The sequence below is a fragment of the Tiliqua scincoides genome, chromosome 2, assembly GCF_035046505.1.
Source record: "Tiliqua scincoides isolate rTilSci1 chromosome 2, rTilSci1.hap2, whole genome shotgun sequence".
NCBI lineage: Eukaryota > Metazoa > Chordata > Lepidosauria > Squamata > Scincidae > Tiliqua > Tiliqua scincoides.
Genome location: NC_089822.1, coordinates 104,894,940 through 104,921,106, shown reverse-complemented (window position 1 = coordinate 104,921,106; position 26,167 = coordinate 104,894,940). Strand labels below are relative to the sequence as shown.

At 43.8% G+C, this 26,167-nt stretch overlaps 1 protein-coding gene and 1 pseudogene across 4 annotated transcripts in view; one reads left to right on the top strand and one right to left on the bottom strand.

The window, feature by feature from the left end:
* The window catches only part of ADGRL3 (adhesion G protein-coupled receptor L3), a 675,925-nt gene that overhangs the window by 491,910 nt on the left and 157,848 nt on the right, over positions 1-26,167 (bottom strand). The window lies entirely within an intron of this gene.
* Positions 17,679-17,798, top strand: LOC136642574 (5S ribosomal RNA; annotated as a pseudogene).

Sequence of the window (26,167 nt, the reverse complement as noted above, 5' to 3'; positions counted from 1 at the left end):
AACTGCTACAACAGGCTGGACAGGTGGCTGTCTAGCCTTTGACTGACAGGCTAGGAGAGAGAACCCACCGCCCGCACATAGCAGACTGTTCCAGTATCGGACAGCTCTTAGAAAATTCTCATGTCTAGGAAGAATTTCCTTCTAGTTACATGAGGGAGGATGGATAAATAAATAAATAAATAAATAAATAAATTTGAGCTGAGGTGTCACCAGTGGGAGGATGACAGCCAGATGTATAAATCTTGCGAATTTCTTTTTACCTTTTATAGTAATTGTGATGCAAAGAGGAACTCAGCCAACAAAGGGTCTAAGGAAGCCATTCTATCCGGGACACAATCTGCCTCTGCCCATTTTCCAGGTGTCAAAGGCAAGTATAGTCATTAGCGTCCCAGGCCTCTGTGAATGCGAATTACTTGGAGAGCACATCACACCTGCCTCTTCAGCTGTCACACACCTCCAGATGGACCTGAGCACTAGTTGCTTAAAGAATGATCAGAAGATGCTTATTTATGAGGAATATAGATTCATGTGTAATATGTCAGAAAAACGACTTCATGAAAAATGAGCACATCTTCAACATACAGAACGCATGCACTGCATCAATATCCAAATGATTCTCTCCTTAACACAGATTCTTTGCAGTGAATTATAAGATTACGTAACCAACTCAGAATTGCAAGTGGGAAACTCATATGGCCGAACTCTTTTCCATGCCAAAACAGATCCCTGCACGCAGAAAACTAGTCTGTCAGAGAAAAAAGCAGGAACAGAACTCTCCTCCCTTATATCACGAGGGGAGGGTTGTATTTAGATTCTGTTTTTATATTTAGACATGTGAGACTCTATCTGGTATAGCCCAGATACAAGTCAATAACTTCAGTGAGAATTAGGCCAAAGAGTGTGCTTAATGTATTAAAAAATTACATTCTTAAATTTAAAAAAAATCCGTTTTAAAAAATAGTTGGTATTAAACTCTCTTCTAGAAAGGTTTCACACATGAACCTGATCAAAAATATAAGCAACATCAGCACAAAGTGACAGAGATCCCCAGGTTTTCAGTAACTGAGTTTGTCAATTCAATGTTTCAGGGCAGTGGCTCAGGTAATGGGGCAGAGGGGTACATTGCCCCAGGTACAAGGCCTTGAGATGATGCCAACCCACACCCGTGGTGGTGGATCTGAGGCAAAAAAAGCTCTTTGCCACGCACAGCCTCCCCAGGACTCAGAAGGCCTCCTGCAGGCCCTAGAAACGCACTTCTGGTTTGAGGCCTTCAGAGATGTGGGGAGGCCACACACAGCCTTCAGCTCACCTCCAGGATATGATGGGGGGTGTTAAATTTTATTTTATCATATGTGGGTGTTAAAAATTTTTGATCCCACAGGTGCCCAGATGCCTTAGCTATGCCCCTATTTCAGGGCACTGGTCAACAGATATTCTTGCCCTCTGTGTTCTATGCTCCTTCTGTTGCATGAACTCTGTCATTACAGGCAGGATCCAGGACTATTTCACTGCCTGCCCGCCCAAGTGAAGCTATTGTTGTATTCTTAGGAAAAACTAAACTAATTCAGCGGCCTTGCAAATCTTTTTTTTTTTTTTAAGATTATCATCCACCATGTATTATTTTCATGCTACATGACAGAAGCACTAAAGATAAAAGCAAAACATTATGCATGCATTGCAACTCACAATTTGGTTAAGACATAGGGAAAACCAGAGGCCATGGAAATGTTTTCAGTAGACTAGACTGCACACCATTTGTACAAGACACTTGCAAATTAAATTTTGGCTGCTTTTGCAAGCTGCATTTTGTTAACATCAATCCATTTTTCTTGTGCAATTCTTCTCTCCATTATATGCATCTAGGATTATTTTAAACCGGATTCTGTATTTTAATTCTTTCTCTGCAACAAACTTGTTAAAATGTGTTCCTCCTTTGTTTTCAAAGTTTGCTAGGAGCAAGCAAGGAGGTGTATGCTTATAATGTGTCATTACTCCTGAGAGCGTCTCTTGGTACACTTGATATTGAAACTGAAATGCAAGCAGAATTCAATAAAAACCACTGAGATGTGCAGAAATAATAAAACTGGCATTGACCAGAAGATTGAAATGATCTGCTCAGTGTGTGTCCATTATCCCTTTGTTTCTGGATTACAAATACAAAAGCTGAAAATCAAATTGTCCATTGTTGTCCTCACTGTGGCTGCCAGCAAATGAAAGGACCTGGATATTCTCTTGGATGATAATTTAATGCTATTGAAGTGGGAAATATTTTGAAAGTAAGCCACTGAGTTGAGACAAAGGGTTCTTTTCCCACTTTGAATCAGAGGAAGGTTGACTCCACTCTCATGTCAAGAAAGACTGTGCTTATTTGACACTGTTCGTCAATACACAATGGGAAACATAGTGCATTGCCCTTTCACCCCTCCACGGTGTTCCAATAATTTTTGTACCCACCAACATGTTTGCCCTGGACTTCACACAATTCTGACCAGCCCGGTCCTAACCTGCACTAATGCAGTAGGGCTTATGCTGGAAGTGAGCAGGCTGGAGGTCTCTTCAAGGAAAGGGAACATTTTTCTCCTTGCACCAGGGAAAGCCCAAGCCTGCACAACAGGTCTACTCAGACCACTGCCTGCTAAATGTCTGGCTCAAGTCCAAGCTGAGCTGTATCAGGATTTCAGGTTCAGGGAGGAGGATAGGAAATAGTGTGCATGGCTGCTACTAATCCCGCCTTCCCCTGGGATCCAATCCACCTGTCCCCTGCCCCTAAGCTGGTGAAAGCAGCTCCTATGTGCCCCAGCATGCGTTCCTCCTTGCACTGGGGCCAGCAGGACAACACAGGCCTTCCCACCAGTGCCCCAACAGCATGTTTGCAACAGTGCACACTAGTGCAGCAGTCACTGCACTTGGGCAGGGTAAGAATAGGATTGAACTCACATGGACCATTAAGTGTCCCTAGACAAGCCCGTCCTCCCAGCTTCAGCTCTGCAGCTGCAATATGCTGCCATATCTAATACATATCTGTGGCTAATACATATCTGTTTGAGCATGTTCACACATAACATGTAATAACTACTTAGCGGAAGTTACAGCAAGTAAAGCAAATTTCTAACAGCTGAAAACTGCATGACTGCATTTTATAAATGTTTGTGAGAAGGTTGGATCCACAACACAGTCAGAGACACTACCCCACAAGACAAGCCAACAACTAATCCGAACTTTTGAGGAGGAAAAGCCTACACAACAACATTGGATGTCAGATTGCATCAGGGCAATCAAGTTAGTGGCACTAAGAGGACTTCAACGAAAAAGGGAAGTGCTACATGATCAGAACTGACAGACGCTTAGCTCTCTTTGAGGGTGTCACAAACCTGTTCCTGGGCTGTATAACTCAGTCTGCAGGCAGAGACACATGTGACTGAATGCTTCTCAATTCCTTCCACATGCCAAACAAAATGTGAGGGAGAAAACAGAGCATTCACTGACTGATTGACTGACTGCCATTTCTCACTGATAGGTTTGTTTTGTTTATTGTTTTGTTTTTAATAAGAACGAGAGATTGGCCCTTTTTCTGCCCCTCCCTATGTACAGTAAATTAGCAACAAAAATAAAATGTGCGTGTTGTGGTAGTGTGTGCTATATTGACACTGGGTTTCTAAGAGAATAGACATCTGCTTTATGGACATCCAAGTTACAGACAGCTGCATCGGCCCTTTAACACAGACACAGTCCATCTATTGGGGTGCTTTTGCAAAGGCACAATAAACACTGGGCTGACAAAAACCAGCTGTTTTGTCCTATGTAATTTTGACTTCTAGACAAACCTCTGGAATGAAACCAGTATGTATCTTGGGGATACATTTTATATACTTTTTATATATGGGGGAGATGTGATCTTCTATGGCTTTAATCTGTGTGTCTGCAGGACAGTGCTATACAGAGAATAGGTACCGTGTTTGAGAATATAGCCCATTCCTTATGAACGCATAGGAAGTCCAGTTAGGAAAAAAAACACGCATAGTTTATACCAGCAATTTGCAACCTTTTTCATCTCACGGCATACTGACAGGGCATTAAAATTGTCAAGGCACACCATCAGGTTTTTGACAATTTACAAGGCACACCATGCTGCTGGTGGGGAGTTCACAACCCCCATTGGCTCTACTAATAAATAACCTTCCCCCAAATTCTGGTGGCACACCCGTGGACCACTCGCGGCACACCAGTGTGCCACGGCACAGTGGTTGAAAATGGCTGGTTTATATGGTTACTATTTCTTAAACTAAATACAATATTTCAGTACCACCACTTCTCTCTGGGTACAGACAGGTCAGTCTTAGATTGTTACAATCTAACTGTTGAAGAGATCTAGATAGCCACCAAATTAGAGAGTGTATTTTAGAACATTTACAGTTGCGTATTCCACAAGACTTCCTACTTCACTGAAGCCATTAGTTACAGTTGAGTATTAAGCTTACCATAGAAGTATGTAGCTGGCAGAGCCTCAATCTATCCTTCACAGTTCTATCACCCAGTTAAATTAAACTACAGGGTATGATTGTCTTCATTAAAAATTCATTCCCACGCTAGTTTTATAAACAGACTACCCCAATTCAATCTCTAACAGCTATAAGTCTTTCCTGACTCCAGCTTCTGCGCAGCTCCAGTAGAACTTCAACACTCACCAGATCACTGAAAGCACACATCGGAGTGACCAGTTTCAAGCCCTTTCATCACCACGTGGAAGGCAACAGCCTTAATCATTTCAGGCAGTTGGGACATTAGCCTGTCTATCACAAGCACATATAGAACTCATTGCAATAGCCCACTTGAGATTTGACAGAAGGTGACTACAAATGGCCAGGCACCCTTTTTCTTGGAAAGTCCACAGCAGTGCAGAAGCCAAGGCTGAACTAAGGTGCTCCTATTTACAGCTAACACTTGCAGCAACAAAGCTGGATCCAGGAAGATGCTCAGACTTTGCACCTGCTCTTTCAGAGGGAGTGGTACCTCAAGAAAAGGTTCTGTTCCAATCCAAGATCCACTCTCCCACTGACCGGTTGGCAACCTTCAGTCTCGAAAGACTATGGTATAAGCCTACAGCACCCGGTATTCCCAGGTGGTCTCCCATCAAGTACTAACCAGGCCTGACCCTGCTTAGCTTCCGAGATCAGACAAGATCAGGGATGCGCAGGGTAACAGTTGCTGCCATCAGCATGTGTATCTCATCTGGATTAAGTTCCAACTTCTTGAACCACATCCAGTCCACCATTGCCTTGAGTCTCTGGTTCAGAACAACTGCCAAATGCCTGGGATCAGATACAACTGGCTGTCATCCTCCTACTGGTGACGCCCCAGCTCAAATTTATTGATTGATTTATTTAAAATATTTCTACCCCACCTTTCCTCTGCTGAAATCACCCCTCCAGCAATTTTATATAGATGATAAGCAACCTTGTAGATAACTTGGAACCTAGCAGGACCCCGGAGGTTACAGATAGGGGAGCTGAGAAGTGGTTCCCCCAGCAATACCTTCTGCATCTTCCACTCCAGGCAGGGCTGAAACTACCATAACATCATTTGTCCTGGTCCCAACCATGCTTAATGCCACTGAACATCACCAAAATATAGCAGAACCAACAGAGATGTGCTCCCAAGTCTACTGCCTTGTTCCTGGCAGTTGTCAAACAGGGTGAAAAAGTTATGTAGAACTTGGAAGTTCACTGTTTGATACTTTGCTGCTTTATACTTTGATACTTTGCTGCTTTAGGAACAACCAAAAAGTATTACTCTACTTTAGACAGTGTGAATTTTTCTTTTAATGGAGCATCACAGCCACCCAAGATTATTTTTTTTTCATGTTTAAAGTTGTATCACTTCAGAGAACAGCTTATATTACACATTTTTGTGTCCTCGTCTAAAGCTGTGGACTACAGTATATGTAATATCCTTGGCTGTGTCTTCTCAAGAGCTTGCCATGCACCAGTTGACAGTGGAAATAATACAGGGCAATGCTAGGCCCTGAATCTGCAAAGAATTTTAGTATCATTGGGTTGATCTTGGGTTCGACTCTCTAGAGAACCCTTTTTGTGCAACTGTGTTCTCCAATAATCCCAATATAGGGTTGTCACCTGCATCTGAATTTTGTCTCTTAAAATTTGGAATCTAAAAATCTCTCTTCAGGTCACTTTATAATTTGCATACTGGCTATTTGGAACATTTATAATGAGCCTTAAGTATGCCCAGTTATTAATTCCTTAATATAAACACCTTGAAAAATAATTACACGCTCTGTCAGAACTCTCTAATATATTTGCAGGCCTAGCTATAAAAGAGCCAACTGAACTTTTTCCTCTTAACCTCCACCTCCTTTCAAAATTACCTTGAAAGGTTTATTAAAGGACATGGGCGCGTGCAAAACCCATCAATGGATGTCTTGCTCACTCAAGTGCCATCTGTTTAATGCCTGTCATTAACTGCTAGCCACTGTACTTCACACAGCAAAAACATTCCCAGATTTTCTTTCTTTAGCAATTTCTTCAGCATTACTATTCAAAGCAGCTTAAAATGCTGAACATGGTAATCTCAACAGCCAGTCCCAGCTCTCTTTCTCCACCCCCCCACTCCTGTTCTACCTCACAAGCATGTTTCATTCATTTTCCAGTACCTGCATGTGACACTCATTCTTTGAAAACCTTAAAATGCACACCAAAAATATGATGAGTGAACAGTGCAGGCCTTAGGAGCTGCTGGGCCTGATGCCACACGGTTTATCATAAGCCCTCCACCCCTGCAGTCCCCACCGCCACAGTCACCCTGGGCATGCTCAGGGATAATGGCACCTGTCACAAAATGTGACACCCAGAAGTAGGGTGCACACAACTGCTTCTGGGGGGTAATTTGGGCCACACTGATATGGCGTGGGTAGCTGATCAGCAGAGATGATTCGCTTGCTACACGAGCTTCGCGAGCATCAGCTGACCAGCAAGGTGATGGCTATGGCAGCGGGAGATCTGCTTGCTGCTCTAGTGTGGGGCTTCCTCATGTGCAGAGCCTGACTGGGCCCAATTGCCCTAGCACTGGCCTGAGCGTGGTCCTAATGTCACAAGATAGTTCCAAGGGTGAATGAATGAATGAATGAATAAACCTTTATTAGGCATAGATACAGAAATCATAAAAGCAAACATAATTAGTCCTAATCCCGTTTATCAAAAACGGAGTTAAGATACTAAATTACTAATAAAACGTTTACAGTTCAACATAAAATATCAACATTTTTGACAAATTACATTAAGAAGGCTTGGAAATCACCAAAAGTAAAAATTTAGAAATTCCCTCTAGCACATCTGGTGAGCAGTCATTTAGGAGACACTTCCGTTTTGCCTCATCCGAAAGCCCATTCATTTTGCTGAGAAGTGGAGTCATGTAAGTGTGGCGGGATCTAGTGTGCCGAGGACAATAAAAAAGAATGTGTATGATTGATTCAACATTTCCCAAATTACAAGGGCAGAGGCGTTCTTTATATGGTATTTGCCTATATCTGCCTTCTGTAACCTTGGAAGGAAACACATTGAACCTTGCCAAAGAGATTGCACGACGTTCAGAGGGGTTGATCAGAATACTCAGATAAGGAGCCATTTGCCCATACTTTAGCGGGATAGAGAAATTAAGAGGGGAGCAAATTCTAGAAGCAAGTTCAAAGAGTTTTTTTCGCACAAAACCAAGGGTGTTTGTCAAGAGATATAATGAGTCAGTATTCAGATAACTGAAAAAAATGAGTTCTTTGTTGTCACTGCACTCCAGGCCCATGAATTCCCCTCCTCCTCCCTTCCTTTCCCTCCTCTGAAATCATGGTTTAGTTAAAGCACAGTTCTGTAATTCATCCAAGCACTGAGCCATCCTTCAACTTAGGTTTAAAATGGACTAAACCAGCATTTGAAATCCAGACCAACGCTGTGCTTTACCCAAACACAATGTGAAGGGTCATGGCTCGGCAACTGGAGCTAAGGATGAGGTGAGGGGTGCTCAGGCTCCATTCATGGTTTACTAGGTTGTCTGAATTGACTCAGTATATTGTAAGTTCTGGACGGAAAGCCCCATCACAAAATGATCCTTGAATAAAAATGAGTACGTGTGCAATACATTGAGTTGTACGTTGAAAAGCAAGTGTGGCTTCAGAGATAGGTTCTGAGAGTGCATGTGCCAGGGGCTCACCTTCATACATGGATTCACACCAATGGCCCAGCCCATCCTTCAGGCGGCAAGGATCCATCACTGCCACACTGCTCCAGCACTGTCCAAAAGGCCAGAGTCAATTGGAATGCTTACCATCTGCTGCTGTAGCTCGTCTCCACCAACCCCCAATAAGCAACTGGAATTCAATGGGAAGGTTTATGAAGATCAGTGGGGAACAGGCAGCAGCAGATATGGAAAGTCCTATGCACTGCCACCTGTGATTAATAACCTGACAGCCTGATTGCAAGACTCAAAGAGTAGAGCTGACTTTAGCACGAAGGTTCATTGGGAACCATTCCACACAATAAAGTGCTAAATTTCCAGGATCAAGCTAGATCAGACAGAAGCAAAAGAACCAGTTAAAATTCCAGCTTTCGGCGGGGGGGGGGGGGGGGATGACACAAGCAGGAACTCAGTTTCTTTATTTTTTTAACAATGTATCTTTTGTTTTCCACCAATTCTGGGTGGCTTACACTGCTCACTATGACATTTTCTAATGCTGCTGACAATACCCATATAATATTGGAAATTTTTAAGAGAAAACGAAGGCGGTGCATGAGATGGTGCTGGGGGGCTTCTCTCTCTCTCTCTCTCTCTCTCTCTCTCTCTGTCCCCCCCCTTCTCTCTTTTTTACTAACTGCAGGGTGTTTAGCAATCCACTGTGAATATCATGAAATAAATTTGCACTGTCCATGTACTTGATGGAATACAAGAACAAATCACAGAACCCTTTCCCTGGGGGTCTGGATCATTCACATGGGAAGGGGAATTAAATGTTCTTCAGCAGTGCTGTATCATCACCACATCAACATGAAAAGCAGCAGCCATGCAGTTAATGGATTTTTTTTTCCTGTGTTCCACAATAGTAATGCCTGAAAACTCTATTCATCATATAATCAAGGTTTGTCCTATAAGTGTGAAAATTGCCATGCAGAACTGAACAGCGTGAGGGATATGCTTTGACAATATTTCACGGAACTCCAATAAAGAACGGTTGAGCTCCAGTAGTTCAAAAATTTTGCACTGAAGTACAAGGATCTGGTTGTGCCCACCCAAAGCATACCTTCAGCTTTTTCATTCGGGCAAAGAACTAAATCAAATAATACTTTGATCAAATAAGTGTGAAAAGATGCACACTCAGGCAAACATTCCCACCTTCATATACCGTATACACCAATGATGTCGTCTGAGCTGTTGGTGATGAACCACGAAAGAGATTCTGAGGTCATGGGAGATAGCTCAATGAAACATTGATTCAGTGCGCAGCAGTGTGAAAAAGGCAAATTTCATGCCGGGGTCATTAGGGAAAGGACTGAGAGAGAGACTGCTAAATATTATAATGCCTATATACAAATCTGAGCTGCGGCCACATTTGGAATACTGCATACAATTCTGGCTGCCACACCTCAAGAAGGATATTGTAGAGCTGGAAAAGGTGCAGAAGAGTGCAATCAAAATCTTCAGAAGGCTGGATATTCTTCCTTATGAGGAAAGGTTATAACATTTGGGCCTCTTTAAGCTTGGAAAAAAAATTGTAATTAGGAGAAGACATATGCATGGTGTGAATAAAGGGAACTTTTTTCTCCCTTTCCCACAGCAGGGGGGTACATCCAAAGGTGTTCTGAGGTGCGGGGAGGCCGCATGCAGACTTTGGTGTCTCAGAAGGCCTCCAAGAGGCTTCAGAGAAGCACTTCTGATTTTCCATCAAACTAGAAGTGCCTCTCAGAAGTCCCTGGAAGGGCTTCTAAGGCAAGAGGAGGTAGCATGCAACCTCCCCGTGCCTAAGAACATCCCCTGGGCTCAGGAGGGAGACATATGGGTCACGTGTTGGAGAGTCAGTGATGACCTCCAGACACAGACGATTTGACCCATGGTAAGTCAAATCCATATCTGAACCGCAGATATGGAGGGCCAACCTGTACACAAATTCATGGAGGACGGGTCGAATGATGCCTACTAGTCATGATGGCTGTACGTCACATCTCCAAGTTCAAGAGTAGCAAACCTCTGAATACTTGTTACAGAGGAGCAAGAGTGGAAGAAAAGTGTCCTGCTTGCAGGTAACTAGCTTGGTACTGTGGGAAACCACAAGCTGACCTAGTTGGTCCTATGTCCTGGCCCAATGAGGCTTTTCCTCTTATGTATATTTAGGTCCGTGCTGCCAATAGGTATCATTAAGAGGAAATAAAGCCCACTGTTTGCTGTATGGTAACACAGGTGATCCTAGTTAATTAGGAACCACTCTAAAAACTTAATATATTCACAGCTATTTTGCAACAGTTGCCAAAAGGGGCTTCATCACACCTGAGGAAACTTTTTGCAGATCTGCTCTCTTCCTCTTTGGCTACGCACCAGAAAGCACAATCCCTCCTGACTGGGTTAACAGTCCAAATGCACTGCAGAACAGAAAGGAACGAGTATGCATGTTTCTGGTGAAAAGAACTGGTAGCAAAGCAGGAAAACATTTATCAGCAATAAAAGCCAACTTGTAGAACGTGGCTGGGACCATTTCCTAGGACCAGCCATGCTTCTCAATTGCCGCCTTCTTAAATAATAAATCAAGGTTCCAGGAACAACGGCCTACTAGACATGCAACTTCAGATAAAAAGCTCAAGTTTATTTATCTGAGCCATAGGCCCGAACAAAGGGAACAAAAGCAAATACATAAGTAATGACATTTCAAATCCAAGAAAAGATACAGCCAGCTACCTTGACCTCAGCTCATCAAGAAGAATATAAAAGTCGGTTTCATATTCCAAATGAAATGAAAGCAATAATGTAGCTATCCTGTTTACAATGCGCTATTATACGAGTGTCAAACTAACGCTGATACTGTTTCAGGAATGAAATCAAAAAAGTCACTTTTACCTCTCTGGCAAGTATAAACTGGATCTGTGCCAGCACCAGGTTGATGGGGACCCACAGGCAAAACCTTGCTTTGAGCCTCCCATGGTACCCCCACCAATCTCTAATGGGAGCATTGGGTGCTGCTGCAGAAATTCAGAGTTTAGGGATCAGACTGATGAGTGGCCCCTCTGATGGGCACTGGCCCTTGGCTAGTACGTACTTTATCTGAAGCACCCCTTGATGCCATCCATGAGTTGAACCTTTATCATATTAAGAATATCATATCTTATATCAATTACATATCAATTATATCATATTAAGAATACCATGATTAAGAATATTTGTATACAGCCTTTCAAAAAAAAAATTATTCAAATCAATTTAGATAGCAAAACTGGGGGGAAAATGCTCAACTGTCCAAAAGGAGCTTATAATCTAAAAGGAAATATAAGATACCATCAACAGACACTAGGAGGGATGCTATGCTGGAATTAATAGGGAAGGCTAACTTGCTCCTGATAAGTGTAAAAAAATCACCACTTTAAAAGGAACCTTTCTCCCCAGTCATCAGGCCAATGGTCTTGTCCCTCAAGTAGCTAATCCAAAATATTACTTCATTTACAAATTCTCATTATTTGCTGAGGTTAGGTTCCTGGATAACCCAGTGGACACTGAATCAGCAGATACTGAATCATAGATTCTATGAGAAAACGGGGTTAAGGGAGAAATCAAATTGGCACCCCTTTTTGTCATGATGACTACAGCATCAGGAAATGATCAGGACTCTCATGCTGTATGAAAGAAAGGGTAGCCAACCCTCCCAGGAATGCCAGCAGCTAATTGCTTCAGAATGACCACAGATAGCTTCAGAATGAATGTGGATAGTTTCAGAATGGCCACTGACGCCACAGATAGCATTAGAATGGCTGTGGATGGCTTCAGTACGACCAGCACTTTATCCTCAGAATGGCTGCTACAGATAGCTTCAGAATGGCCACAGATAGGTGAGAACAGACAATGAATGGTGCAAAGTAAGTTACACTTTTGTTCCTAGGATAAGCAAATCCGTGGGAATAGAGCACACAGTTACCAAGAATTTACTATATTCTTCAGAGTATAACACTGAAGCATATAGTGCAGATTGTCCTGTACAAAACCTTCACCACAAATACAATTGCACTTTACTATAAAGCCATGGCAGGGGATGGGAAATTTCCTAGCCACCTCCCCCTGCTAAACATTAAAGATTGCGAAACATAGTGAATTCTCTTTTCAAAAAACTAGACAACTGCAAGGATTTTTATTTCTTTTTTAAAACCCCATCAGTTTAAAAGGAAGAGTTAAAGCTCATACAAAAGATATACATACTTCAAGAAGCCTGGAAAATGTGAGTTAAGCCTCCAGCCTTAAATTACACATGATGGAAGTAGGACAGATGTTGCACAATCTGACATTTCACGTTTACTTCCAACTTCGGCTCTGTGCTGCTACACTTTGCTCTATTAGCATCAGTTCTTTCTCCTCTGCAGTCTGGGTCACAACACTGAATCTCTGTGCTGTTTGAATGTTTACCTTTGGTTCCACGTTGAAAAGAACAGCGTGGAACGTCCACTGGAAGGACAGATGCAAAAGCAATTACTGTACATTTATTCATTCAGTAGAAATTTATTAAATGTCAGTTTATTTGTTTCTTTTTCCTAAATGACCATCAGGTGAATACTGGAGATACAGGCGTACTCATTCATTCATTCTTTATTTACGGTCACAGACCCAACATGATACAGGAGTATAAGAAGAAAGAAATGGCGTACTAAGAGATTCCTGGGAAAGTTTTTCTCATTATGCTTGCATCTCTACTTCCCTCTGGTTAATTTATCAGCTCATAAAAGAGTTCAGAGTGGGGGAGCCAAGTTCATCCCATTTCTGAAATTATCTTTCTGCGTTAACAGCGTAGAAGAATCCGAGATAAATCACCACATACAAATGAAAAAGCAACTAGGTGGGTCTGCCATCTTTGTTGTGAGACTGTTTGCCAATGAATTTCAAGGACACCCAGGGCCTCATCTGGGCCACTGAGGCACAAAGAGACTTTTTTGGTGTTCCTTGGTTTGAACTATATTCCTTGTTTGGTACAAACAACTTGGAGCTGCATGGTTTGAAAGATGTGGGAGGCAAATCAACCTCTGCAGCGAGGAAGCAGTTTTTCCCCTCTGTGAAAACAAGGAGAGTTTGGCCTCATAACTAGGAAAACTGGTGTGCCAAGAAAGACTTAGCACCAAACTAAGCCAGACAGAATAGAGTGTATAGACACACATTCACAGGCAATGAGTGAAACCATCAGGAGACCAGGCTTTGCAACTGCTTTACTTCACAGTGAAAAGTCTCCCTTTTCTAAGGGTTGCAAGCCGGCTATTTAAATCCACTTCCAATGGTCTTATTCAAAGCTCTGTCTGTTTATACAGCATGCAAACATTCTAATTAAGCAATGCAAATTTAAAATAGGCAGTTCCCAGCACACACTAAACATAACCTGTCTTTTTCTAACATGGCCAAAAATAAAACACAAACAGAGAACGTTCCCCGTCCCCACGCCATTACAGGCACTCCCTGGCTCAGTTTGAGAAGTCTAACAGATGGTTGAGCTTACAAATATATTGATTTACCTATATACTTCTTTGCTTGCCACTGTACTTACTCAGGATTTCTTAGCATAGCAGCACAGTGCAAGCAGAGCAGGTTCAAATGAGCGTTAATCAATGTCAGTAAATGTATCTTAGAAGAACTACTTGGGAATCGTTTGCAGAAAAATCTGAGACAAGTAAGGGTCAAGTAGACATGCAAGAAATCTCAAAACAGTCGCCTTAATAGATTATTCTTTAAAAGTTGTGAAAACAGGTACAGGAGGTTGTGATCAGGGCTGGAAGAAGAATGGAGAAGGCTGCTCAATTATTTCCTTCACTCAAAATCTGTCCCCTTGCTTTTCTTCCCATGTGGGGGAGTGGAACACAGGGATAAGCGGAGCAGTGCCTCCTGTGTGGGAAGGTAGACTGCACCAAACAACTCTCAAGCCAGTGCGCCTCCCCCACAACTCTCCTCTCACTGAAACGAAAGGATAAGCAAGAGCACTGCCTCCTGCGAGAGAGGAGAGACTGCACCACACAACTCTGAAGCCAGTGTCACTCCCTAACTCTCTTCTCACTGGAACACAGGGATGAGCAGAGCAAGGGCCGGCGATAGCACACGTTCTCAGAACTTGTCAAAAACTTAGGGTAGTAAAACTTCGCAATCAGCCAGAAATACACTTCATTTTACTGTTCAGAGTAAACACTGTTATTTTACTGTTACTATCCCTTGCCATACTGACTTAAAAAGAGTTAAGTTAAAAGAGTCGGCCTAGCCCCAGTTGCCATGTAGGTCACAGCCCTCTTTCAGGCAGAAGCACAGAGGAAAAAGCCAGTCAGGCCTAAGAAATAGGGTTCTATAATTCACCCGCAAATTGATTAGGGTGAAGTCCTGAATTATGTTTTTAAGCATTTGTATGGATAACCTCTATAAGCAAAAACCAAGTCAATATCTCATTGGGCTTAAGAGATATTGAGGAATCTATGAAAACACATCTGACCCCTTTTCACCCCCTTACGGGTTAAATTTTTAAAAATTCTTTCTAATGGCTCCTTATGTCATGGAATGAATATATTCTCAGAATTTCATGTTTCTAGGTCCAGAAGTTTGGACTGGGCATTGATGAGTCAGTTCTGTACTTATTAATATATATAATTATATATTGAACAATTATGAGTGAACAATTAACAGCGCAATCCTATCTTGCACTTGAAGAGGCAGGCCAGGAGGCCTGCACGGCATCCAGCACAAGATTGAGGCCAGTAGTGGTTCAGTTGGAGGCAAAGGAAAACTCTTCCCCTTACCCCCGGGTAAGCCCCAATGGGTCTCCTTGAACTTGCACCATCTCAGGAGGTGGCACAAGTCTGAGGAGAATGGAGTGGCTTCAAGCCACTCCACACTGCTGAGGGAATGGGGTACGGATCTGGCATAACAGCCAGGTACCAGCCCTACCTCCCGCACGCCATCCACCCGCCCCCAGGACCACCCGCCGCCTGCCTTCCCACCATCGCGTAATGCCTCCCTTCTGCCTCCTTCCTGCCCTCCCCAGACCCCTGCATTGGCCGAGCTCGGCTGATGCAACCCTCCCTCCCCAAATCAGTGCGGAAGCTGTATGCAGCCTTTGTGGGCAGGTACACGTCCCTGCACTGGCCCAGACGGCTCACGAGGAGGCACAACGTGCTTTATGGTGCAGTTAGGATTGTACCCTAAGATAATGTCCACATCCCTTTCATCCCAAAAGTCTTCCATATTTTATATGCTCAACAATTTGTCAGCATGCTTGCCAGCATCAGTGAAGAACTAACCAAAATGTCATATATTGTAATGCAGCGGAGCCATTTTAAAAGAAAATTGCCTTTTGCGTTATCATAGAAGTAGATATTGTGCACAATTATAAATGCTAAACTGGAAAGATGTGCTCCAGGCAGAAGCTTTTATGCTAAAAGATGGCAAAACCTTTCTTTCGGTGCCGTAGTTGCACAAGTTAGTAAGAAATCCTCCATTAGCATTCCTCTCTGGAAAAAGTTCTCACGGTGTCAGTGAAGAACATTTTAACTATAAGGGCACAAATTCCGGACCCTTCAGCTGAGATCCCTGAACACCCAAAAGGTAATGAATGAAGCATGAATAATTTACACCAAGGAACAGGTGAAACTCATGAAAGACGCATGTGGCGTTGCTGATTTCCATGCACTGACATTTCAACAAGGACACTGGAAACAGGGTAATAAGTAGGAAAAGGTCACTCTGGAGGTTTTCCAAGAGGCACGCAAAACAAACATAATTTGGGATATGGAAATATTGGCTGAGCAGGATATACTGTATTCATCAACAGCCATAGCATTTCTATGCAAACTTCAGTCCTAGCAATTCTGAAGATAGGTCGTCTTGACAAACAAGACGAAAAAGATCTGGAAAAGCAAAAGAAAATTTCTGCTTTTCCTCGATTTTGCCCTGGATTTTGAGGACATGCTTTACAAAATATGTTTACCAGAGAGAAATTCAATGTGCTGAAATCCCAAAAAGTATTTCTGAAATTCTGCAAGCCAGGTGATAGAAGAGTAATCCTCCTTTTCCTGTATTTTTCCAGTCTCTCACACATTAAATTAAGGTAAATTTAAAATGAAAAGCAACTTTGACTCCCAAGGCACCCCCATTTCCTTAAGTGCAAAATGGTGCAATAATGCAAACATGTCTGATTAAATTAAAAAAATTAAGAGTGCAATCCTAACCAACTTTCTAGCACTGAGGTAAAGGTAATGCATCTCCATGGTAAGGGAAAAAACATTCCCTTACCTTGAAGAGGCCTCCGTGACTGCCATTTCAATATTATATTTTTAATATTTTAGACTTGATGCTCCCATTGTATGTGACTGCATTTGGGGAAATGCTACACATCTGTACTTTTAACAGGCTACTATGTATATCTTTTTAATAATGATAGTAAATAAGACTTACTCCTGGGTAAGTGTGGGTAGGATTGCAGCCTAGGATTGTTAAAAATTTTCATGCTTGATGATGTTACTTCCAGTTATGACATCACTTCTGGTGGGTCCTGACAGATTCTCATTCTAAAAAGTGGGTTCCAGTGCTAAAAGTTTGAGAACCACTGGTCTACACTGTTATCAGTTATTATATTTTATTTTCAGTTTTTACAGTTAGCTTTTCAAGGGTACTTAAACCCCATTGTCACAGATGTCAGAGAAGTGGCCATATTTCTCATCTCTAGAAAAAAAAAAATCTCAAAGCAATTTTAAAATTCTCATCTAACACTCAAGGCAGAGTACAAAAACTTGGAAAAGCAGATGGTACACAGCTAGTCACAACTTAACAGTGCAATTGTAAGGGAGAGAACAGGCATATCCCACCAGAGGAGAGAAGATTTCTGTGTCCTAGAAACATTAAAATGTTTGAAAACAAGGCCATCTAAAATTGTCAACTAGTTAAATATTTGTTGATTATCCTGTAAAACAGTAATATTCTGGTATTTTTAAGATGCAGCTACATACTATACAAAAGTCAACATTTTTTAGCTGCAAAGGATTTAGTAGAAATTAATTTTCAGATATGCCTCTACAAACAGAATGTTACCAACAGAATGTTACAGAGAAGTAACTATCCAACTGGTGCAACTCCACTGTTGCAGAGTCAAAAGTAGACAGAGGTGATCTTTGGCAACTCTGACATCTCTGTAGATAGCAACTATGAACCAAGGATTCTTTGCACAAAGAGCCTGCTGCCCTCAGAACATACTGTATATGGGAAAAGCAATTTGCAAACATATGTCTTTTTAGAACTTTACACCCAATTAAAACACCCATCCCACCCACCCTAGTAGGGACAATGCACACCACACATGTAAGCAAGGGAGGGGGATAGCATGCTTTAAGGCAGGGGTCTCCAAACTTTTTGGCCAGAGGGCTGCATCAAATATCTGGCGTGGTGTGGAGGGCCGGAAAAAAAATTTAAATATAACATTTAAATAAATCGGCCCTGCACATGCCCAATCTCATCTGATCTTGGAAGCTAAGCAGGGTCAGGCCTGGTTAGTACTTGGATGGGAGACCGCCTGGGAATACCGGGTGCTGTAGGCTTATACCATAGCCTTTCGAGACTGAAGGCTGCCAACCAAATTAGAGATGGAACTTAGATGAGTGAATAAATGAATGAATGGGCTCATTCATTCAGCCTCTCTGGCCCTCAGATCACCTCCAGACACAATCAGAGCACAGTTCTGGTCATGTTCAGTTGAGTGGACCATAGGCTTTCAAGGGAGACGAGGATGGCCGCGGGCCGGAAAGAGGCTTGCCGTGGGCCGCATCTGGCCCCCGGGCCGGGGTTTGGAGACCCCTGCTTTAAGGCAAAAGTCTCTCATGCCTACACCCTCACCACTGCCATTTATCAAATGTGTCTTGACTATGATTTGTGCTGGTTAACCATTCCTTCCTACTTCAACAGCCTCAAGCAATGTTACCCACAGATGAGATACAGAGCAAGCGGGCTCTCTCTTGCTGAATGCCAGGATCACCAACCACTGCTACTGCCAGCAGGGCACTCATGACCCCTTTTGCTTTTCAGGCCTGTGCATGGAGTAGAATTGGCACTGCACTGCACTCTCCCCCCCCCCCCGACACAGGACTGGGAGGCTGGAACTGGAGCAAGGGCACTGCTCTGACCCCATAGTGGCAACACTCCCACTCAGGCACGTGGTTGAGAACACTGACTGTGTGGCTGGGTTCAGATACACTGTGTCACAGCTTATGACTACTGCTTCTTATTCTCTCTGTAGCCCTGAAATTCTTTCCACGTGTTTCCCTCTGCAAACACTGAACATGAGAAGACCAGGGGGAGGCTGACAGACATGTCGTCAGGGAGGGTGGTTACTAGGTACTATTTTTCTGAGCCCCCCATGTGTTTACTCTCCATGAAGAGGGCTTCTGTGTGTGTTCTCAACAGGCAGTCCCCCCCCCAAAAGGTGCACAGAACATGACCTTCCACATGTCCTGTGCTGTACAGACCACCAAAGAACCCCACAGCAACAGTAACCAATATGATTCCAGTTGTCCCTCTATGGGGCTGTCAAACCACTTGTTCAATTTCAGCTCCTGCATTTTGCAAGTTCCATGACCGAAAATTATGTCATGACGCAGCTGGTATTTTTGAGTCTGGACGGGACTCTGAAGGAAGATGGTGTGCTACCAGAGCTCTATGTCTGAAACCACTCCACTTCCTGACCCAATGAGCTCCAGCACAGATCTGGTTCCCCTGGCCTCCGAAGCAGCTGAATCACTGCTGCCAGGGTGAATGAGGCAGTCATTTGGTGAGGGAGTTTGAAGTATTATAATGAGCGGCTGGAAGATCAAACAAGCATGAAGCATGGCTAGCTGGGATTCCTGGTGCAAAAGGCAACTCTTTCATATGATGGGCTCAGATGTGCCTCTTTAGCAAGCAGATGTGCCTGATGGGCTCAAATGTGCCTCTAGTTGACAACTGCAAGCAGGATTTGAACCCACAATGTTATGGGCATGACAGCCTGTGCTATTCCATAGGCTTAGGCCTCTATACAAAGCTCCTATGTTCTTAGTGCAAAACAGGTAAATAAAATCAGCAGAAAGAAGCAGGTAAATCCAGCTTAACCAATTAAACCATCCATGAAATTACTACATGACATGGTGGAAATCTGGGGCAAAGTGAAAAACACCCTCTTCACCTGAGGCTCAAAGGCTATCACATTTGAAGCCAGGTGAACTTCTGTGGGGAGGGTATTCCATGTATGGGGCTCAGCAACCAAAAGAGCCCTCTTCTCAGTCACCCCACCCCTATCTTCAGAGGGAAGGTGTTACACAGGAAGACTTCTTGCTGGCAAACAAAAGATTTGGGCAGATTCATGAAAGGAGGCAGTCCTTGAGATAGCCCAGTCCCATGTGATGAAGAGCTTTAAATGTGAACACCAGAAGTTTGAATTATGTCTGGATCTCTCTCTAACCTGACCCAGTTAGTACTGTATCAGATACATTTTGTACTAAGAAAAGTTTCCGAGAAGTCATCAAAGACAGCCCTACATATAACGTATTGAAGTTATCCAATGTGGAGATTACCAGAGCATAGCTAATGGTAGCCAGGCTATTTCTGGCAGGGCTGCAGCTGGTGTATCAGCTTTAGCTAGCAGGGTGTACAAAAACTGGTGGTTTGCTTAAATAAATAAACAAAATGTTTTTAGGTGTTTCAGATTTTTAAAACTTTTTTTAAAATGTAAATATTACATTTCTATTCTAAAAGTAGACTTCTAAAAATCCAGTCCCTTTGGGAACTAAGTGGTGTAAATTTACCAGAAGGGACTATTTGCAGGATCCAAGATCCCCATCACTATAGCAATGGGGACACTACTTACGTTATGGTCAAGTGTCTTTTGTTGTCCCCAAGTGGCTTTCATAGGCTGTCTCAGTGATGCCATCACTGAGCCAGGCACAACTGTATCTGCACAGAGGCTGGCAATATTGAATGCTCCTAAGCCAGGAGAACTCTCAGCCAACATACAGCCAGCATTTTTATTATGGACAGTCATGAGTGTTGGACAACTGGATGCCAGACTACTGGAGTTTTAATCCTATGGATGTCTACTTAGAAGTAAGCCCCACTCAAATCTATGGAACTTACAGCCCAGTCCTATGCTTCCTGGTGCCTGGAGGAAAGGCAGTGCCAAAATGGCTACTGCTGTATACTGTGGGTGTGGAGAAGCTGCCAGAGGTCTCCTCAGGGGAAGTCCCAGGCCCCACAATGAGATTTCTTAAGTCTGCAGAATATTTTGCCAGCACAGACATGAAAACCTCTGTGTTGGGCTTTTCAACCCAACGTGGAGGATAGATTCGGTGGAAGAGGCCTCCACCAGTCCCACTCCCTCCCAGGCTGGTTCCTCCCCTGCCCTGCCCTTTCCCCACCCCAAAAGACTGCACCCCCGATGGTTGTATTCACCTCCAGTGGCCATGTGGTGTCGTCCTCCCAGGGCCAACACTTCTTACTCCAAAGGTGTCATAAACATGCTTTACAGCAGCGTTTTTCCAACTGTGGGTCAGGACCCATTAGGTGGGTTGCAAGCCAATTTCAGGCAGGTCCCCATTCATTTCAATATTTTATTTTTAATATATTAGACTTGATGCTACCATTATATGTTGACTGGATTTGGGGAAATGTTACAGATCTGTTCTTTTAACAGGCTACTATGTATGTGCTTTTAACAAAGATAGAAATGGGACTTACTCCTGGGTATGTGTGAGTAGGACTGCAGTCTAGGATTGTTAAAAATTTTCGTGCTTGATGATGTCACTTCTGGTTATGACATCACTTCCAGAGGGGTCCCCCAACAGATTTTCATTCTAAAAAGTGGGTCCCGGTGCTAAAAGTTTGAGAACCATTGCTTATGGTATGTTTACAATACCTAGCAGCAGTACTGGCACCAATGGCTCACACGATGTCAGGACCCTTAGCTTCAGGTAAGCGTGGATAGGACTGCAGCCTTAGTTACTATTAAATTGAATATAAACAAGCCCAATAGTAAATCTCTAAATTGAATTAGTGCTGTCTATCAGATGCAAGTTTTCTATGTAAATGAAGGACCATGTGGATCATTTCTCAAATATGAATATTTACACTCATCTTTGCTTTTATGAGAATTACCTCCAACATATTTGTGTATGCTTAATATTCTTAAGGAACTGCAACTTGCTTGATGCTTTAAACCAGGGGTGCCCAAACCCCAGCCCTGGGACCACATGCAGCCCTCGAGGTCTCTATGTGGTCCTCAGGAAGCCCCCAGTCTCCAATGAGCCTCCGGCCCTCCAGAGATTTGTTGCAGCCCGCACTGGCCTGACGCAACTGCTCACAGCGTGAGGGAGACTGTTTGACCTCTCACATGAGCTGTGGGATAAGGGCTCCCTCCACTTCTTGCTGGTTCACGTTTGTGATGCAGTAGCGGCAGCAAAGGAAAGGCCAGCCTTGCTTTGTGCAAGGCCTTTTATAGGCCTTGAGCTATTGCAAGACCTTCATTCATTCATAGAAGTTCATCTTTAATATATTCATTTATGTACTTATGTAAATTTATTCAAATTTTAAATGAAAATTAATTCTTTTTTCCCCCTGGCCCCCGACATAGTGTCAGAAAGATGATGTGGCCCTCCTGCCAAAAACTTTGGACACCCCTGCTTTAAACCAACAAAATTGTCCATTAAGCAGTGCTCTGAAACATGTTCTAAAAAACTAAGGGTGTAATCCTATCCTGTGCTGTATCAGGCAAGCCAAGAGGCTTGCGCTGTATCCAGTGCCGGATAGTGGCCATAAGCGGCTCAGCCAGAGGCAAGGGGAATCATTTCCCCTTACCTCCGGGTAACGGCAGCTGGCCCCATGGGTCTCCTCGGACTTGCACAACCTCTTGAGGTGGTACAAGTCCGAGGAGAGCAGAATGGCTTGAAGCTGCTCTATTCTCCCGGGGAACGGGGGTTGGGATCTGGCATAACTGCTGGATCCCAGCCCCGCCTCCCTTCCCCTGCTCACCCTCCCTCGCCCAGGAATGCCTCCCTTCCACCTTCCCCCCGCCTACCTTTGCTGCTTGTGTCGGCCCAGCTAGGCCAATGCAAGCCTCGGCAAGGAAGCCACCATGGAGGCTGGATTCAGCCTCCATATGTCTGCTCATCTCTGTGCACCGACGCGGCTTCCTTCTGAGACTTGCACTGGCCCAACTTTCAAGGGACTTGCGCTGGCCCAACTCATTTCTAGGATTGCACCCTAAGTTATCTACAAAATTGTGTAATGTATTCCGCCCATTCAGTATAAATAAAACTCATTAATTGTAAATTAACACACTTTAGTGGTCAGAGTTGCACCACTGTTTAGGAAATTGTACTGGGGTATTTGCATCCTGGAAATTGTAGGACAAATGTATCCCAATCACTGGTGTCTCTGGACATTTGCCTCCCACTATAACTGGGCAGCAAACTTCATGTTATATATCCTAAGCCTTTTATCCAAGCTCTAACTCTATCTGTGCATTTTAAAAATTAAAAAGTACATCTAATATAAATATACATATATTTGGGACACAAATGTCTTGGATGCAAAAAAAAAAAAAAAAAAAAGGGAATGCAAATGTCCAAGGCCAGGACACAATTGTCCAGGATGTAATGGTCCTGTCATTGGTTCTTCTACTTTACTGATGATGAGGTGTTCACACTTAAAAACACACTACCTTTCTTTTCTGCTGACCATGTCTGCAGCTTTCACAAGTCTCAAAGAACAAAAGAAGCTGTATCCTGATTTAGCTGCACCTGGTAATGCCATGCACATATTTTGGCATCTTACACACTCTTTGTACTTCCACTGGCAAATAACGATAATGAACAAATAACGAATTCTCTGACAGCATTTATGCATTTTAGATAGCGTGTCTTAAAAGGAGTGCAACTCTTTAATGTTTAAATACTAAATCTGGGTTAGGAAACAGGAGTTCTGATTCAAACTTCTGACCTGCGCAAAACTCCATGTACATATATTCCTTCACTTTTTATCTCTATTGCATTTGCAATCTTTCTGGGTAGGCAAGCATAAGGAACAAGCAATATACGTACATATGAATGTCTTGCTCAGGGGCGCCAAACTCAATTCATACAGCGGGCCAAAGAGCATTCATGGTGCCTGCTAAGAATTGGAAGTGACAACACTAAGCAAAAAATGGCACTATTAAGCATTTGATGGCCAGGAATAAGCGCTTTGTTCTCACAGAGAAACTCATTAGCTGCAAATGACAGAAGAGAAAATGTGCAAATTCATAATTTCAAGATACGAGACAGCCCAATTATCATGCTGGGGGTCAGAGAATTGCTTCTGGGATGCCGCATTTGGCCCATGGGCCTTATGTTTTAACACCCCTGGTCTAACCAATGTCTTCCACACATGTACTATGAGGTGGGAATTCAGGCATGTGTCGCTTAGCAATTGTTCACTTAATGATGGACCGCATATATCATAGCACAATATAGATGCTCTTAATGAGGCAATCACGTCTCACATAGCCTGCAGCATAGTGTCTGTTTACACAACAGAGAGGCTCTCAATGCGGAAAAGAGGCAGTCTATCTCCAGCAGCCTGTGCAGCCAGCTAGTATCTGGCAAGGGAGTGTCTATTGACACAACAAAGGCACTAGATTGGATTGAATGTTCACTTAATGACCTAATCGCATAACAACGGGGATAGGAAAATGTATCCCCGTCGTTATGTGGTACACACCTGTATCTGTTTTGAAATGGCAAGGTAAAGGTTGGCAAAGAGTGTATCCTTTACAAAATTACTCAAGTTGTGTGATGTGTCCTGCTGATGGCTGGGAAAAAATGATACTGAACTTCTTTTTCCTAGTTCAGGAAAGGGGCATGTTGAAAGGTTACTTCCTCAGGGTCTCACAGATAGTTAAGTGAAAGGGGCCTACACTTGAGTTTTTCTTCAATTTCCAGGTCTATAAGTCCTAGTAAGCACAACATTGTTCAAGTGACTGAAGCCTAATAAACTATCATGAAAGTTTTACAAAGAAAGTCCAATATCCTCATTAACTTTTGTATTGTTCTAGACAAACACTCCTAATCAAATGCTGCAGCTCATTGATTATCTGATGCTAAAGACAAATGGTCAAAATTCAGATAGCCTGCATTTTGTTATTAGAATGAAATAAAATTAGGCACAATCCTATCCTGCACTGGAAAAGGCAAGCCAAGAGGCTTGCGCTGTATCCAGCGCAGAATTGTGGCCATAAGCAGCTCAGCCAGAGGCAAGGGGAAACATTTTCCCTTACCTCCAGGTAAGGGCCACTGGCCTTGATGGGTCCCCTCCTCTCTGAGCCATTCCATTCTCCCCGGGAACAGGGGTTGGGATCTGGCATAACTGTTGAATCTCCCCCCTACCTCCGACTCCCTTCCCGCCAACCCCAAGGGCTGCCCACCACCCAACCTATCCCCGCCGACGAACACCTCCCTCCCCCACCTACCTTTTGCCCTTGCGTTGGCCCAGCCGGGGTGATGCAAGAGCCGAAGAGGAAGCTGGCGCAAATGCTTGCATCAGCCTCTGCAGGATGGCGCTTCTCGGAGTGCCGGCCCGGCTTCCTCTCGAGTAGGCCATGCATTGGCGCAAGGACGCCTCTGGATTGTGCCCATAATCACCTGTTGCATTTTTTGGGCTGGAGTGGAGGTAGACTATTCTGAGGGTGCCCAAAGATTAACTCTGTTTATACCAGCAATATTTTATCTGAGACATACCTTTAAATGATCGCCAGCCACCATACTCCTGCAACCTGGTCTAACTGTAAACACAGCTGAACACACACAAGTTTTCAGTTTCTGAAATGAGTGGCCAGTGTTGGGGGACACCCCTCTGCCTGTCACTAGGAATGAACAACGCAGAAACAGGCACCACCCCCAGCCATGGGGAGATGCCCCAAGGACACCACACACACACATACACACACAACGATACAAGGATGCTACAGCACCCCACTGCCCTACAGGAAGTGCAGCTGCATCAGCAGTAAAGGGCAAAAGCAAAGGAAAAGCTAGGAGTCCTGGCAACCAGGGTTAAATCACAGAAACACCGGCACTCAAGGAATACCTTTTTCAGCAGAGCAAAGCAAGGGTAGAAAGACAGCACCCTTAGAACAAGGCAGTCGTGTGACACAAACACACAAGCCTCTCCATAGCAAGGGTTCAAGTCTGTGTGGGTCATCCACACCCTGGCATAAGGGGTGGAATGAGGAGAGAGGAACTGGAACAAATCAAAAGGGGAGACCCAACAGCACTGAGGTAAAACAGGGTGATGGTAGCTCACTACGCAAAGGTACAGGCAAGAGGGCTTGGAGTCTAGCAGAAGGACCTGCCACCAGTAAAGCACTCACTTTTTGCATGACTGGCCAGAAACACCCATGGCAGGGGCAAAAGGAGGGGGAGGCAGATTTAGGGCCAATACCAGCTACTTCACAAAGCTGCTTGCCACCCTGACACAGCAGGAGATTAGCAAAGAGCACCTGATCCAGCATTTAGCACTTTGCATCACTGCAAACAGGACCACCTGACTGGGAAGTTGTAGCACATGAATCTAACAGAAGAAGCATGCATGGGGCAACCACTGGGCTGGCATGCAACACAGTGCACCCACTGCAGCGGATCGCCCACTAGCCAAACCCCCACACATCCCTGCCCTTTGCTTTACTTCTGGCACCTGCCAGTGTGGCTGTCTGTACACTGCACCTTCTGTCTCCTGCCACTGACCACCACCTCATGGTCACTGTGGCGCATTCCCCCTCAAACTCCCCTGGGAACTCAAGAAGTCACAAGTGAGGACGCTGCAGACTCTGAGAGGTGGAAAAATCAGCTGTGGAGAGAAACCTTTTTTTTTGGGGGGGGGGGGGGGAATTCCAGGAAGCAATGCTGCTTTA